The 16,039-nt window shown below is 36.3% G+C and overlaps 1 pseudogene; it reads left to right on the top strand.

Moving 5' to 3' along the window:
* Nucleotides 1–15,740, top strand: part of LOC105504659 — a 104,165-nt pseudogene extending 88,425 nt beyond the window's left edge.
* The last annotated feature ends 299 nt before the right edge of the window (nt 15,741–16,039 follow it).

Raw genomic sequence — 16,039 nt, 5'->3', positions numbered from 1 at the left:
ACCTTGTGATCTTGTGAGTCAACACTCATTAGCAAACTCCCCTTTATATATACGTCCATCTTATTAGTTCTGCCCCTCTAGAGAACCCTAATTCAATACAATACTCTCTCTATATATATATTCCATTAGTTTGGTCCCTCTAGAGAACACTAATACACTTATCAATAATAACATTGAATATAAATAAACTAAACTTTCCAATCAAAGGACATAGACTGGTTGAATGCATTAAAAAATAAAACCCAAAGGTCTGTTGCCTACAAGAAACACATTTCACCTATAAAGACACTTATAGCCTGAAAATAAAGGAACAGAAAAAGATATTCCAGCAAATGAAAACCAAAAGACAAAGAAGGTCACTATAGAATGAAAAAGGAGTTGATTCAACAAGAGGATGTAATACTTCTAAATATATATGTATCCAAAACTGGAGGACTCAGATTTATTTATTTATTTATTTTTTTTTTTGAGGCGGAGTCTCGCTCTGTCGCGCGGACTGGAGTGCAGTGGCCGGATCTCAGCTCACTGCAAGCTCCGCCTCCCAGGTTTACGCCATTCTCCTGCCTCAGCCTCCGGAGTAGCTGGGACTACAGGCGCCCGCCACCTCGCCCAGCTAGTTTTTGTATTTTTAGTAGAGATGGGGTTTCACCGTGTTAGCCAGGATGGTCTCGATCTCCTGACCTTGTGATCTGCCCGTCTCGGCCTCCCAAAGTGCTGGGATTACAGGCTTGAGCCACCGCGCCCGGCAGGACTCAGATTTATAAAGCAAATATTATTAGAGCTAAAGGGAGAGATGGTCCCAATATAATAATAGCTAGAGGCTACAACACTCCACTTTCAGCATTGGACAGATCCTCCAGCCAGAAAATCAACAAAGAAACATTGGGCTTAATCTGCACTATAGACCAAATGGACCTACTAGATATTTACACAACATTTCATCCAATGACTGCAGTGTTAAATTCTTTTCCTCTACACATGGATCACTCTCAAGGATAGACCATATTATAGGTCACAAAACAAGTCTTAAAACATTCAAAAAACTAAAATAATATCAAGTATATTATCTGACCACAATGGAAGAAAACTATAAAACAACAAAAAGAAGAATTTTAGAACCTTTATAAATACATGAAAATTAAACAATATGCTTCTGAATGACCAGTAGGTCAATTAAGAAATTAAGAAGAAAATCAAAAATTTTCTCAAAACAAATGACAATGGAAACACAACATACCAAAACCTGTGGGATACAGCAAGAGCAGTACTAAGAGGAGAATTTATACCTACAAGTGCCTACATCAAAAAAGAAGAAAAACTTCAACTAAATAACCTAATGATTAGTCTTAAAGACCTGGGAAACCAAGAGCAAACCAAATTCAAAATTAGTAGAAGAAAAGAAATAATTAAAATCAGAACAGAAATAAATGAATTTGAAATGAAAAAAAATACAAAATGATAATAAGACAAAACATTTTTTTAAGTTAAACAAAATTGACAAACTTTTAGCCAGACTAAAAAAAAAAGAGAAAAGTTCCAAATAAATAAAATTAGAGATGAAAAAGGGGGAATTACAACTAATAATGCAGAAACTAGAAGGATCATTAGTGGCTATTATGAGCAACTATGCACCAATAGATGGGAAAATCTAGAAAACCTTGAGAAATTACTAGACCCATACAGCTACCAACATTGAACTGGGAAGAAATCCAAAACCTGAACAGACTAATAGCATGTAACAAGATCAACATCATAATAAAAAGCTTCCAGCAAAAACAAATAAATACATAAATAAATAATTAAATCCAGGACACAGTGGCTTCACTGCTGAATTCTACGAAACATTTAAAGAACTAACACCAATCCTACGAAAACCTTCCAAAAAATAGAGAGGGAAGGAACACTTCTAAACTCATTCCATGAGGCTAGTATTACTCTGATACCAATATGAAACAAAGACACACCAAAAAAAGAACACTACAGGCCAATACTCCTGATGAATGTTGATGCAAAAATCATAAATAAAATACTAGCAAATCAAATTCAACAACAAACACATTAAAAATATCATTCTTCATGACCAAGTGGGATTTATCCTAGGGATGCAAGGATGGTTCAACATATGCAAATCGAACAATGTGCCACATTGTATGAACAGAATGGACAAAAACTATGTGATCATTTCATTTGATGCTGGAAAAGCATTTGATAAGCATCTCTCTATAATAAAAACTCTCAAAAAACTGGTTATAGCAATAAAACTGGTTAAAACAATAAAGCTACCAAACAATCTAGAAATTCCACTCCTACATATATACCTATAAGAAAATATCAGTATATCTACACTCCGATGTTTATTGCAGCATTATGAACAATAGCCAAGATTTGGAAGCAACCTAAGTTTCCATCAACAGATGAATAAAGAAAATGTGGTACATATACACAGTGGAATACTGTTCAGTCAAACAGCTATATGAATTTTATATGAGAAGAATGAGATCCTGTCACTTGCAACAACATGAATGCAACTGAAAATCATTATGTTAAGTGAAATAAGCCAGGCACAGAAAGAGAAACTTCACATGCTCTTAATCATCTATGGGAGCTAAAAATTAAAACAACTGAACTCATGGACCTCGAAAGTAGAAGGATGGTTACCAGAGGCTGAGAAGGGTAGTGGGGTGGTGGGGATTGTGGAGGAAAGGGGAATGGTTAATGGGGACAAAAAAGTAGAATATATAAAACCTAGAATTTGCTAGAACAACAGGGTGAATATAGTAAAAAATAATTTAATTGTTCATTTCAAAATAACTGTAAGGAGGATAATTGGATTGTTTAAAACACAAAAGAAAAAGACTTGAGTTGATGGATACCCTATTTACCCTGATGCGATTATGACATATTGCAAGCCTATATCAAAATATCTCGTGTAAGCCGTAAACATACACACCCACTATGCATCCACAAAATTAAAAATTAAAAATATAGATAAAATTATGCATTTATGTGATATTTTTAAATACTGTATAAATTTTGATGGAGGAAAGCATTATAATAAAATATTTTTATTAAATAAGAAAAGCTATATAGCAAAAATATATTTGGAATTGTTCATGGCACACACAGAATTCAAAATTGCATCCAATATGTTTTGGTATTCTGCCAATTAAAAGAGAAGTTGTAGTTACCCAAATTTATGAGTGTTTTTACATATACATAGAATTATTGAGCAACACGATTTTTGTTACTAGACTTATCTTGAATATAAAATAAATATTTCATTATGGCAGTATGCACTTTATTTTCTGCCAATGTCAATTAAACTTTAGTGTATTTGAGAATCTAGAGAATTACTTTTTAAATTGTCTTAAAATTGTATTGAACATTTTGCAAATGAGCCCTCTAAATTTCAGCAACATTTTGTTCAAAATCATTTGAAATTTTCAATCAAAATATTCCATGAATGAAGTGCCAAACTACTTCAGCTTTTAAAGCTTTCATTGGATTGCTATTATTGAAAACAAATCTTGGGAACAGGAAGACAGTAAAATGTTTTGCTTAATAACAAGGGAGCAATTGAACAAATTGAATAATAAGAGCTCAAATTGTATACAATATTAAATTTTGAAAATCTGTAATTGTGCTTCAGAATGATGCTTTCCAAACTCTCCGTGATAAAGAACCAGTTTTGCTTGTTTAAATTTCAGTCCTCCACAAAATGGTACTTTTGGAAAGTACAATAAAAGTAAGAGAAATTAAGTAGACAAAAATAATATACAAACTTCAAGCCTACTTTTTAAATCATTAGTTTAAGTGCATAGAAAAGGGACTTTGAATATATACAATCAGAATGACCATATAGAAAAATAAAAGAATTTCAAAACTTCTACAAGTTGTTCATTGAAGTATACATACAGGCAAGTAATACATGGGAACACTACAAGACTCATGGTTTTGTCATTCTGCAATCATAACTAAAGAAAAAATAATGATTGAAATATGGTTCCCCATATGAAACACCTTATGGACACTTTTAATGAACAGCATATTTATTAATATTTATGCTTAAGGTAACAATTGAGCTTGGTTCTTACTAATTAATCTAAATTAGATTGACAGTAATGCTTCTTGCAAGAGACTATATAGATCTAAACTGTTTATTTTTTTAATAAGCATAAAACTACAGCAAAAACAAATAAACAAACAAAAACCAAAAAAACCACAGTGTAACAAATATGTTGATGGGAATGGCAGAAGATATTTTCTTTTTTTGTTTCTTTTTCAAGACATAGTCTTGCTCTGTCACCTAGGAGTGAAGTGGCACAATCTTGGCTCACTGCAAACTTTGCCTTCCAGGCTCAAGTGATTCTCTTGCCTCAGCCTTCCAAGTAGCTGGAATTACAGTCATGCACCAACATACCCAGCTAATTTTTGTATTTTTAGTAAAGATAGGGTTTTGCCATGTTGGCCAAGCTGATCTCAGTCTCCTGACATCAAGTGATCTGCCCACCTCAGCCCCTATAGGAATGAACCACTGCACCTGGCTAGATTTTTTTTTAAATTTTTTAATGAGCTCAAATTATTAATTTTTTATTTTTATCTAAAATCAAACAAGTGACAACTGCAGTTTCAAAATTTATACTTAGTCCTTCATAGGTAACCAGTTCTGATAATTTATCTCATAAGCTGATAGCCAAATTTGTTATTTAACTTTATGAAAGGAATGGATTGCCTATGTTGGATCTTTTTGTGATGGAAAATAAAATTAAAAGTATTTTATCACATTCATGAGAGATTTGATGGTACAATTTTGTGGACATACAGTATCTAGATCATCACCTACTTTATTGATTTGTTATCTAATTATGAAATATGCTATAATGATGTAAGGAAGCTTTTTCTTTCAAGCTTCTAACTTTAATTTTTGCTCTTCAGTCTTATCTGCCACTGAAAAACCTGTTACATTCCTTCACTGTATGCATGTGTGATGGTTGATATTGAGTGTCAACTTGACTGGATTGAAGGATGCAAAGTATTGTTCCTGGGTGTGTCTGTGAGGGTTTTACCAAAGGAGATTAACATTTGAGTCAGTGGACTGGAAAAGGCAGACCCACCCATAATCTAATCAGCTGCCAGGATGGCCGGAATAAAAAAGCAGGCAGAAGAATGTGGAAAGTCTAGGTTGGTTTAGTTGTCTGGTTCTATCTTTCTCCTTTGCTGGATGCTTCCTGCCCTCAAACATCAGACTCCAAGTTTTTCAGCTTTGGGACAGACTTATACTGGCTTCATTGCTCCTAGCTCCTCAGCTTGTAGACAGCCTATTGTAGAACCTCACCTTGTGATCTTGTGAGTCAACACTCATTAGCAAACTCCCCTTTATATATACGTCCATCTTATTAGTTCTGCCCCTCTAGAGAACCCTAATTCACCATGCAACAAGATCAGTAATAATTCTCAAAATATCAAGCAAATAAGCAAGTCTAGTCTACAATTCATATATTTAAAAACCCAGAACCACATTATTTTCTTATCTTGGAGAAATACATTCTTGACAGAATTTTAACCCTTGATAACAATCAGATCTGAGCGTATAATAACAATTGTACATGACCAGTCTTCATAGAATCACATAATAGAGAATATTTTTGAATTTAACATTGGAGTAAAACTAGTATTGGTCTTCTTTTCTCTGAAATCATGTCCAACACTGCCATCACCATTTGGTCTACTACTTCTGCCATATTCAAAGAAGGCAGGTCTTGTCAACTGTAAGAGCAAAGCTTATTATACCATCAGTAAATTAGGGTCAAAATAAGTAATACATGTTAGTAACCAAAAACAATCCAGATGAACTATGTAACTGTAGTTTGTCTTGAAATCCATTAGACAGCTGAACACTAAAAGAAACTTAAACAAAACAAACTCCAGAAAGTGACAAGCACTCAAAAGAGAAGAAAAAGCTGAACATGGTGGCTCATGCCTGTAATCCTAGCACTTTGGGAGGGTAAGTCAGGTGGATCACCTGAGGTCAGGAGTTCAAGACCAGCCTGGCCAACATGGCAAAACCCCATCTCTACTAAAAATACAGAAAATTAGCCAGAGGTGGAGGTGTGTACCTGTAATCCCAGCCACCTGGGAGGCTGAGGCAGGAGAATCGCTTGAATCTGAGGGGCAGAGGTTTCAGTGAGCTGAGATTGCACCACTGCACTCCAGCCTGGGCAAAAGGAAAGATCCACAGCTCCTGTGTGCCTGACTGAAATGGAGAGCGAGGGGAGCAAGGGCCACTGAAAAAGGTAATGAGTACCCAGTCTAACTTTCAGCAAGCCTTCTAGCGCTGTGTGTGAATGATGATGGGAGGCCCAAGATAGAAAGGAAGAATACATCACCCTCTAGTTCTTTCCCTCACATCTTAGGGAGACCTCAAATTGTGGCAGGGAGAAATTAGACCCCTAGGCTTAACTCCAGACATTCACTTCACTAAGACTGAGGGAGAAGCAGAAGACTGGAGAGAGACCTCTCAAGTAATTCTTTTTTCACAGAGCATCTACGGGCTACATCCACTCTCCAGAGGCCAAGAGTGGTGCAGCAGGAATGAAAAGGATCACCCAAGGCATAGAAAGCAGAGGGCAAAACTGGAAAGCAAAGAGAACTCCCTCACCACTCAAAACTCTGGCAACCAGAATATAAAGCGGGGAGAGCTTGCTCAGAGGTCAGAAGGCAAGTGGCTCACCTGTGAAATGCAACAGACATCCTGAGATTGGCCAGTGCCAGGACCCCAGGCGTTGCTGACAGGAAAGGCTCGACGTATTTTAGATCCCGTAGTGCATTGCTATCATGGTTTTATTGACTCAACAACCATTTAAATTGACCCACACATTTACTCTTTCTGTTGCCTTACATTTCTCTTTAAATCTTTGAGTTTCCTTTTGGAATCATTTTCCTTTACTTCAAAAACACTCTTTAGTACTTCCGTTAGAATAGGTCAGCTATTAGTAAAAAGTCTTCACTGTGTCTCCAGTTTTGGAGAATATTTTTGCTGGGTAAAGAGATTTCTTGTGTAAATGAAACTAAGAGTTTAAATGCTCTTTAAAAGGCTTATTCCTTGACATTCCAGAGGATTTCCCTTTCCATAATTGGGTCATAGCTAGCTTGGACACTGTCTTATAGAGAAGCATATAGCAGACATAACTTGAAGATCTTTGCAAGATACCAGGTTTCATGTGGTCCAAAAATTTTACCAATATTGGTAGGATTTGAGGGTACTGAGCCCAATAACATTCAGACTATACTAATAAACCCTTTACCCAAACTAGTAAAATACCCTTTCTAACCACAACCAAAGGAGGGACTGAGGCCCATAGTATAATCACCAATAGAAATAGGATTTATTATGTCTTGCACTATCCCATGCAATACTCTTAACCTCCCTTGAATGGGAGTTCAAAATCGTAGGGTCATGACTAGAATGATTATGCCTTGCTCACTTTCCAGGATTGCCTGATCCTCTGGATACAATTCTATCTACTAGTCATGACCCTAAACTAGTCAGAGAGTCTTCTTCTTTGCAGTGGCCCCTTCTGGTACCTAAAATATCCCCACATTGTTAACCCTAACTTCTAATCATAAAAAAAAAAAAAATAGACTCTGACTGGAAGAACAAAGTGCTTCTGTAAAAATCATTACAGTGCTGTCCATAGAGGCCAGGCATGTAACAGGGCAAGGAATAAATATTGGAGCTATTTTTTTTTCTGTACAGTTCACTTTTACTCTTCAGAGACTCTTCAACTGCTTTATAGGAGTTGTTCAACTCCAGAGAATCTGCCCTTTCCAAAACAGATAACTGGCACACCTGCCATGTTAAGTGATTCCTAGACTGCCACATAGTCTGTGCCCTCTTAAGTACTATTTTATTTATGGAACCCATTCTTTGCTTGTTTCTCACAAATAAACCGGTTGCATCTATCAGGTAATTATTACTGGTTTTTCTTGACATCCCATAGGAAACATGTCTCCTTACAGCATGTGCCCAGGAACTTACAAAATGAAGCCACACAGGCTACTCTGAAGAATTATACAGAAGAATCGCTAATTTACTTTTGTATATGCATTACTAATGTAATAATTCCAATAATGGGGTATATACAATTGGAAAAGATAGTGAGAAATTTATACAATTGGAAAGGTAGTAGGAAACTAAATCTTACCTGATGTTATAAATGATATTTTCATAGCTCTGAAAGCTCATTGGACCAATCTAAACTCTTCAGTTCAAGAAGTAATTATCAATGTTTTAGATTTTGATAATTACTAAAAATCATAGTTTTAGATTTTCTCTCAGTTTATCAATGTGGTATCTGTGTCATTGCTAACACTTCAGGTGCAGTTGGAGAAACACAACTGGTCAAATAGAGCAATTCACCTCTGAGATGTTCACCTAGCTCTTCAAGGTAGACCCCAATAGACTATGATGTGTTTCCTTGGTCTGGATTCTAATCATTCTGCTCTCAGTTTTTGTGAATGTTGCAGTTGCCAAGTGTGGACTTCCTGGAGTCATACGTGTTTCTGCATAGTCACTATCTTATCACATAATCCAACTCCTCATTTGATGAAAGGAGAAACAAAGAGGAGACCCAGGTCTGACTCTAAACTATTGTTTGTTGTTCCTGAGACAACGTATTATCTAGGGATTCTAACGGTAGTGTAGATCTGGAATGAGAGTCTTCTCTGCCTGCCCCTCTGGTCTGGCCAGAGCTTGGATGTAAAAAGAAGTTCAGGAGGAAGAATAGGAACAATCACTCCCACTAGATATGTAAGAATGAGAACAATCGCTTTACAGTTATAACTGTAGAATGCCATATAACTTGCATAATACTTCTTAGCTCACGGTATCATCTAGTTTGAATTGACCCTTGCCTTAAAAAAAAAAAAAAAAGAAAAAGAAAACAGTTCATCCAAATGTTCATTCTGCTGCTCATATCATATCCTAAGGACTTCCTAGGGCAATTCACAAACAATAAAAACTCATTCTTTCTTGGTTAATTAATTTGCAAATATTTTTTCAGAAATTCTTTTTAATTGTTCTTCCTTGCTGTAGTATGCCAGTAAAATTCTGGTTATATCATAGCAGGTTTCTTTATTTAAGAGGTTTTCCACATCTAGACTAGAATACAGACATATAAAAGCATCATATAAATACAATAATTTACCTAATTAGGTTATAGGTTAACACAAATATGAATGGCTTAAGAACAAAACAAATACTCAAGCAGACCCTGAGAAGATAAAGCAGCAAATGGATCTTCTCATCCTGAAGTATCAAAATGCTATATTACTTGTTAGTTCTATAGCATTCTTCCTCTAAAGAACTCAAGAAGTTTGGACATACCTTGAAAAAGGCTTTTAAAGACATTCTAATACTTATTAGTAGTACTGAGTCACTGTCAGCATAAAAACTTAAAAGAACATCCCAGGACAAAATAATGATCCTTGCTATAGACTAACACTGGAGAAACAAACTTGGATTGAGGACAGCTGTGGTCATCTGTAACAATGCCACACAAGGCAAATTGCTTAAACGTTCAGACCTCATTTTTCTCCTGTAAAAAATGGAATCATAATATCTGCCATACTTCACTGAAAATGTTACTGAAAGAGTAAAGTTAAATAATGAATATAAAAAAATAGCAAACTGCAAAATATGACACAAAGTCAAGAAATTGTGTCTGTGTATATATGTTTTAGGTCTTATATAGCTTTTTATCCATGGATTTATATTCTTCCCATATCTACCCACTCTGCTATCTCCATGCCCACCATCCCAATTTTTCATAACCCAAAATCAAACTATTATATCTTCCAGGAAGTTGAATCTATACATCGTGAATTGAAAATCTCATTCATTGTATTTACTTGAATTTGAACCAATCATAGGAAGTAGGGTGGAGAAACTGGGGGGCAGCACAGAAAACCAACTTCAGTAAATGCCAACACAGAGGAATCAACTTTTTCATATGCTTTGGGTAGCTGTATGAATCCAAAACAATTCATTTAGAACGTAATTTTGCATGTGATTAATCTATCATCTGGTCTGATTGCTTCTGGTACATTTTTATAATTATAAATTGAATGGAGAATAAAGATAATTCAAATAATCTTATTGACTAAAGCACAGGGCATTAATTCAGTTTATAATAGCAATAATGACCTCAGCCCAGGACATTTCTAGGCAATTAATGACTGGCTGGAGTTAATGGCCCGAGTTTCAGCCAAGGACCATCAACTCCTCCTAGCCAGTCATCAATCCTCAGAAAATGCCCAATGTTCAGATCCATTCAGAGTTTGACTTCATCCCAACTTTATATTTTCAAGTAAGTTTGTGCTTTACTCTTTCCTCAAATTCTATGCCACTTGTAAACTGGGTAAAAATAATTGACATTGTTTTTGAATAATAAATTAATTCATGGAACATAAGAACAACTAAATGACACATAGACATTATACATTAAATTGTATTGTAATGTTGAAAACAGAGTACAGACCCAAAACAAAGGGTATTGATTTCTCTAACTCTACAACTTTCTCAAAATCAGTCCTGCTAAGGAAAACCTGGGTTGTGAGTCCCAAATTTCATGTTCTTAGTTTATTTCTCCCAGAGAAAAAAAATCAGATTTAACCTGTAATGTACACATTTCTGCTTTCTACCTATCAACCTATCCTGTTTGACTTTAAATTCTTTTCCAGAAGGAGTGGGAGACATAGCAGAGAGAAGCATGACTTAACATGCAAGCCCAAGCAATACCAAATGACAATATCATCAGTCATTTCAACCTTCTCTAGAGTATTTTACCTATTTTTTATTCCCCTATCTCACAGGAGGCAGATGAAACAGATGAGCTGGATTACCAGCAGCATGGCACACACAAGCTCTTTGTGAGCTGTTCAAGTGGAGAGAGGGATTCGACCCATCAGCCCCTATCTCTATGGGAGGCCACCAGGATGCTGCTCTCACCTCTCACCAGGAACCAGAGACTACAGAAAGAGTAATGCAGTGTCTCATTGAGTTTGCTTCCCATCAGCTCCCCTTCCCTTTTTTTCTTTCTGATTCCTTTGTTGTTTTAATCCATCATGAGAAAGCCAGAAGTCATGAAATGACAGTATGTAAAGTGACCTTTACAATCAGGGTTACTGGCCTGGAAGACATGGACTCAGAACACCTGTGGCTGTTAATAAACAAGAAGATGCTTTCATTCAGACATCATACTTGTCCAAAGTCTATTCTATTCATTATCTATTTTTAAAAGGCAACCCTTTTAGAAATATGTATAACACATTCAAGTGGGCAATTCATTATCATTATTACTTACATTAACAGCTAATGTCCAAAACAGGCCTCTTGCAGGCTGTGCAGTCATTGCCTGTAAAAGGAAACAGAATGTCCCTCAGTAGCTGAACTAATATCTCCCAGAGGGATTCCTCAACAGAAAATGGGAGATGTGTTGCCAAAGAATAAAGTCTGGTCATGAAAAATGACTGATGATGAGAATAGTCAAAACAATGTTAATAAATGACAAATAACCATATACTTTTATAAAGAGAAACATTGCATTTCCATCTTTTCTTACTTCCTAGGAAGATGAGTATCTGTCATTAAAACCATTATTCCTGCTGTCAAAATGCAGACATAGAATAATTCAAAAACTGTCACAAAGAACTTTACATATTGATGGTTTGATGTAGGATGGAGTCAGAAATAAAGAAATGAAAGTCCAGAAAATAGGATTCTCCCTATGCCTTAATCTACCTTCACCCAGAGGTCACATGCAGATATGAGACAATAGAGATACTGAGGATTGTTAAGCGGGAGTAGTGCAATATTAAAAGATGATCTGTCAAATTTTGCTAAGGTAGATTTGATATCCTGGACTAGCATTTTAATTTGCTCAATATCATACAAATCAATACTAAATTTGGAGGAAAACAAGTAAGATCTATAGAATACAAATAATTTTTGAATTTAAGAAAAAAGTAATAATTTTGTTTTACTGATTTACAGAAAGCAACTGATGATCAATGTCAATTGTCCCAATTTAATTTCTTGAAGCAGACAAGTTGATATATATTCTATAGATAAAGATGTAACTAGATAATTGGTTTAGGACCAGATTTTCTCTGTTGGAATTCAGAAGGTTCAGGAATCTTCAACCCTGATTTGCAGAGCTAGGAAATGAATTCATGTCTGTCTTAAGACAAATCCTATGTGCTTTCTGTCTCACTGTGGCTCACATGCTAAAATCTCCTCCTATGTTTCCATACAATATGCTATTTCACCTAGAGGGATTTTACAAACCATTTAAACCCAAACAGGGAGAATTCACCATTACTCCACATCATGGATTGTGTGTTTATGTACCCCGCTGTCAAATTCGTATGTTGAAGCCCTAAACCCCAACAGAATGTTATTAGGAGGTGAGCCCTTTGAGAGGTAACTAGGTCATGAGGGTGGAACCCCTATGATAGAATTAGTGTTCTTATGAAAAGGGAAATAGAGTTAGCTCAATCAATTTCTACTGTGTGAAACTACAATGAAGAACTGGCAGTCTATATCCCAGAAGTGGGCCCTCACCAGAACTGAGCATGCTGGCACCCTGATCTTGGACTTCCAGCCACCAAGTCTGTGAGAAATGCATTTCTGCTGTTTATAAGTGACCCAGTTTATCGTACTTTGTTACAGCGTCCTGAACTAAGACACTAATTATCTATTTAACTTGTTTAACTATACAACAAGACAAGGTACATGCCCCCCAAAAGCTCTGATTTGCATCTAACTAGAGGTTAGAATTTGGAAAATCTTATTATCTAAGGAAGGCTGTAGCTTCAATCAAAGGGTGAAAAAGAAGTGACATCAGTATCCATAATTTAAAGCATGTCTTAAAACAGCCCCCAAAGAACACTTAAATGTTGATAATGAAGATCCAGAGCTGCAAGTAGCATACAGTTGTATAACCGTTATTCAAACTATGCATGTAAGAAAAGGCATGTGGTTAAACATTATTCCCAGTTGAGTCTAGGGGAAAAAGAACACGATAAAGGTTCATATATACCTTTCTGGTTACCAAGTGGATGGTCTCTCTCCTCTTACCTCCTTGGATTAAAGGGTCTCTAAGATGTATTTAGCTTGTGAACTCCTATATTTAATTTCCATTTAGATTACACAGTGAACATTAATTACAGGTATACCTCCATTTTTTTGTACTTCATTTTATTGTGCTTCACAGACACTGTAGCAACCCTCAACTGAGCAAGTCTATCAGCCCCAATGTTTCCAATGTCATGTGCACACTTGTGTCAAATTTTGGTAATTCTTTCAATATTTTAAACTTTTAAAATTAATATTATATCTATTATGGTGACCTGCAGTCAGTGATCTTTGATGTTACCATTATAATTGCTTTTGGGTATCATGAACCCCACCCATGTAAGTGGCAAAACAGTAGGTAAGTATCGTGTGTGTTTTGACACCTCCACGAACTGGCTGTTACCATCTCTCTTCTTCTCTTTGCACCTTCCTATTCCCTAAGACACAATACTGAAATGAGGCAAATTAAAATTTCTACAATGGCCTATAAGTATTCAGGTAAAAGGAAGAGCCACTGATCTCTCACTTTAAATCAAAAGTTAGAAATAATTAAGCTTAATGAGGAGGGCATATTGAAAGCCAAGACAGGCTAAAAGCTAGATTTTTTTCACCAAACAGTTTGCCAAGTTGTGAATGTAAAGGACAAGTTCTTGGAGGGAATTAAATGTGCTACTCCAGCGAACATACAAATGTTAAGAAAGCAAGACAGCTTCATTGCTGATACGAGAAAGTTTAGTTGTCTGGATAGAAGATCAAACTAGCTCCAACATCCCCTTAAGCCAAAGCCTCATCCAGAGCAAGGCCCTAACTCTCTACTATTCTGTGAAGGTTGAGAGAGGTAAGGAAGATGCAAAGGAGAAAAGCTTGAAGCTGGCAGAGGTTCATTCCTGAAGCTTAGGAACAGAAGCTTTGTTTATCACATAAAAACACGAGAGGGATCTATCACTTCAGCACTGGTTGCCTTGGCTCCACCTATCTCCTTGCTAGAGCCTGCTTCCCATCCTACCACCTCTCTGCTCTGTTCTTGTTGCTGAACTTCTTCCCCTCAAAAATCTGGCAGGAGTGACATTGCCTAAGCCCAAGCCAGCAGTGGGCTGGGGGACCCACTAAGTGTCCATGGGCTACTTCAGATGACAACATCTTGTTCTTTGGCTGATACAATGAGTGAACAGTTGGTCAAAGAACTGCAGTTAGGGGTAGAAACTGTCACTTTTCCTCAAGTAGTTATTGTTAAAAGGCCATTTATTACTGGAGAAAACACTGACACTTCCAGTGACCTAATGTTGGCTCAGATACTACAGATAGAATTTGGCAAAGAATATGATGCACAACTTAGGCATAAAGAAAAGAAGATTCAATGGAGATTAAAAAAACTTCCATGTCCTTTGAAAATTATTGAAAAGTCCATCCTGATGAAGACAGTGATAGCTCTGAAGATGAGGCTGACTGCCAGGATACTCATGATGATCTCTACTGACTAGCAAAACCAGTTCCCACTCCCAAAAAGGGTTTTATTGGAAAAGGAAAGGGCATTACCACCAAACATCATGAAGTAGCATGTGGGAGAAAGAATCCAGCAAGAATGGAAAATTTTGCACCTGCATTTCAGGTAGAAGACAGAATGGATTTAAAACTACCAAACAAAGTTTTTGAGGCTTCAAAACAACATGCCTACTCAGAAGAACATCAAAGTGCCTTCCTCCACAAGAAAAAGGAGCACTCTACTGAAGAAAATGCAGTTGATCCTGAGACATGTTTTTTTTATGTATGAAAAGGTCCACTCTGGAATGTTTGAGACAATCACTGACTTTTAGTACAGGAGAGAAATCCATTGTCTTTCATGTATACAGAAAGAGCATGGAGGATGAGTATAGTAAAGTCATACCTACACAATGTGCCATCATGGTATTTACAACAACCCTTAATGAGTGGAAGAGTCATGACCAATAAGTTAAAGATGATCTTAAGTATAAAGATCACTTCAGTGAACTAAGTCCACATAAGATTATCCACATGTGGGCAGAAAGCGAAATCCACAATCTCACAAGAATGCAGAGAACTAGAATTCCTTGTCTAACAGTTATACAACTTGAGTACAAGAAATACATTTTAGCTATGTCTTTTATTGGGCATGATTATGTTTCAGCCCCTCAATTAAAAGAAGTAAAGCTCAATAGTGAAGGAATGAAAGAAACCTACTAACAAACTCTTCGTTTGATGCAGCAGCTATGTAATGAATGTACACTTTTTCACATCAACCTCAACAAGTATAACATACTTTGGCATGCTGGAAAGGTCTGGTTGTTTGACATCAGTCAGTCAGGAGAACCAACTTGTCTTAATGGACTGGAATCATTGTTCCATGACTATAAAATGTCTCACAGTTTTTCCAGAAAGGAGTAGTAAGGAAAGCCATTAATGACTGAGACCTCTTTAATGCTGTTTTAAACATCTCAGCAGATAATGAAGGGGATTTTTTTTAGCTAAGATAGAAGCTTTGGAGACAATGAATGAAGATCACATTCAGAAGAATGGAAAGAAAGCTTCTTCATGCCCACCAGTATTTTATGGTGAATACTATCAATGCCCACTGCCTTCAATGTAAACACAGAGGTGATTGCCAGTTGCCAATAGCAAACAAAGTTATGGTTGTACTTGCAGTACCAAAACCTGAGAGCTATACAGTGGTGTTTCCCTGCTTTCCCCCCTCCTTGTAACACATGTGCCAAATGTGTGGAATTTTTAGCTCAGCATTGAGAAAATAAAATCTCACTATCTTTAAGAAAAAAGCACCAAGTGAAGCAGCAAGTGCTGATGTAAAAGCTATAGCAAATTATCCAGAAAATCTAATTAAGATAGTTGATGAATGTAGCTACACTAAAAAACAGATTTTTCCATGTAGAT

This window comes from Colobus angolensis, unplaced genomic scaffold (assembly GCF_000951035.1).
Source record: "Colobus angolensis palliatus isolate OR3802 unplaced genomic scaffold, Cang.pa_1.0 Scaffold94, whole genome shotgun sequence".
Lineage (NCBI taxonomy): Eukaryota > Metazoa > Chordata > Mammalia > Primates > Cercopithecidae > Colobus > Colobus angolensis.
This window is presented reverse-complemented; position numbering and strand designations above follow the sequence as displayed.